This window comes from Condylura cristata, unplaced genomic scaffold, assembly GCF_000260355.1.
Source record: "Condylura cristata isolate star-nosed mole 26May11 unplaced genomic scaffold, ConCri1.0 scaffold00003, whole genome shotgun sequence".
Lineage (NCBI taxonomy): Eukaryota > Metazoa > Chordata > Mammalia > Eulipotyphla > Talpidae > Condylura > Condylura cristata.
The window spans coordinates 76,778,368-76,780,713 of record NW_004567104.1 but is presented as its reverse complement, the minus strand read 5'-3'; positions in this window follow the sequence as shown (position 1 = coordinate 76,780,713).

The window sequence follows — 2,346 nt, the reverse complement described above, 5'->3', positions numbered from 1 at the left end:
AAAAAAAAAGTATTTCTGGAGGGGACCCTAAATCCAGATGGTCTTCATTCTTCAAGGGATGGTAGGTTTCTCCAAGGGCCACAGAGCCAGAAGCGAGGCCCCACAGGCCAGGACACCATGCAGGTGGGCGGCTCCTCTGGTCCTCTCGGGGGACGGCCTAGCTGCATCCTGCTGGAAGCCCGCCACGTGACTGTGCTGTTTGGGTTTGTTCCTAAAGGGTGGTGTAACGTGCCAGATGGGAAGTCCAGACCACAGAAACTCGGGGTGACTGGTAGGTGGTTAAGCGTCTGGCGCCCTCAGGGATTAGCCCCAGAGCCAACGCCACGTGCGTCAGGAGAAGCGCACAGACTACGAGAGGACAGTCAGGTGCCCTGAGGGACAGCAGATGCCACCAGAGCCTGCACCCGGACAGCCCAGACGCTCTCAGACCCAGGCAAGCTGGGTTAAATGCAGGTCCGAGAATCCTGCCCACAGAGATTCTGGAAAGCCAGCACGCAGCCCAGGAACCCGCACGGTAACACGTTCCGGAGGCTTGTACCAGACCTCGGCCCCTCTGAAGCACAAGTGGGCGCCAGTGTGTACACAGAGCCACCAAATTGTGGGTGCTGTGTCATAAACCAGTGAGGGCCCCAGACCACTGAGCCCCTCTGATTTTCAAGCGAATGAGTTGGCGAGATGGAAACTAACCTCTCCCCTGCAGGAGAGACAGGACAGCAAGAAGGGAGTGGGTGAGACAAGGGGAGAGGTTTCCTGGGCCACAGGGAGCCTGAGCCAGAGAGGAGGTGTGCTGCCCTGCCGCTCGCCTGGCCACACGGAGTCGGGGCCGGGGTCAGGCCTGGGCGTCCTCAAGAAAAAGCAGTTGATGAAGTGGGCCGTCCATAAAGTCAATGAAGCCGGCCTCACTGTTCACTCTTTCTAAAACAGGACCTCTCCCCCAAGTGGTATAAGCTTCAGACACCCTGAAACCTGCCCCCCCGTCCCGGGGCTTAAGTAGAAGGAATAGCATCCCCAGGATGAGCAGGCGCCGGTCGGCCCCAGGTAACCAAAGAGCTGCAGTGTGGCGTTGTCATCCCACCGCTGACCCCGACCGGCTATCTCGGCTCCTACCCACCAGGCAGGTCAGGTGAGAAGCACAGGAGCGGCTGACTGTGGCGTGGTGGGTAATTTTGTGAGTCAACTTGGCTGGGCCACACGTGTCTGGACAGCTGTCTGAGGGTGACTGTGAGAGTTCTTCGGGATAAAATGAAGAGCTGCGTCAACAGTGGATGAAACAGGTGGCCCTCCCCAGCGTGGATGGCCTAACTGTCAAAGGCCTAACTGTCAACAGAGAGAATCCAAACCCCAAGTGGGAGCCCCCCACCCCCGACATGACTGGACTGGGGCGTCGGTATTTCCCTGCTCTTGGGCTTGAAACACCAGCTCCCCTGGGGCCTCAAGCTTTCCGACTAGAACTTACACCGCTGGCTCCCTGCGGCCCAGCTTGCTGCGTGGGGCAGCTTCTGCTAGACGGATGGACAGACGGACGGATGGACAGGAAGGATTAAAACACTGAGAGATGGGCTCTCCCTGATGGCACCACAGGTTAAAGCTCCGCGTCATGAAGCTCTCCGAAGCCATTGCAGCCCGAGTTCGATCCCCCGCCAGGGACTGACCCACAGGGCGCGGCAGACCTCTCCTGACCAGCCCGCTGCTCCCCTCAGCAGTGGACTTTGTCCATCTGCCTGTTCTCTCCCCGCTCTGTCTCTGGTGAACCCTCTCACCACCCCTGCCCCTCTGGCCTGTACCCCAGTTCTGTATGCACAAATAAATAAATCTTAAGAAAACACTGAGAGATGTTAGAGAAGAGTAAGTGGACAGGTGAGTAGATGGATGGCTGGACAGACAGAAAGACAGGTGGTGGACAGACAGATATAATAGGTGGGTAGGCGGATGGGTGGGCAGACAGACAGATCGCCAGAGAGATGACAGACAGCCTGCAGCGCTCCTGCGGCCCGTCACTCTAGAGAGCATGGGCCGGATGCGTGGGAGAGCTATGCATCTTGGCACTGATGCTTTCAAGGTAGAGGGTGCTGTTGAAAGAGCACGGGGAATCTTCTGGCAGACGTGCCAGATGGCGCAGAAGAGCAAGAAGCCACCTGAGAAAGACAGTAGGAATAGGAGCCTCGAGAATACACCCCTCAGGGCTCCCAGCAGGCAGACAATCCCACCCACGCCGGCCCTCGGGGAGCAGAGGGCACAACCAGCCATTTAACAGATGACTTGTTTCAAGGAAGGAGCCAGCCGGTGTGCATCTGGGCCATGCAGGAAGACTGGCGTGACCGGAAACAACTCAGGGGAACAAAAGCC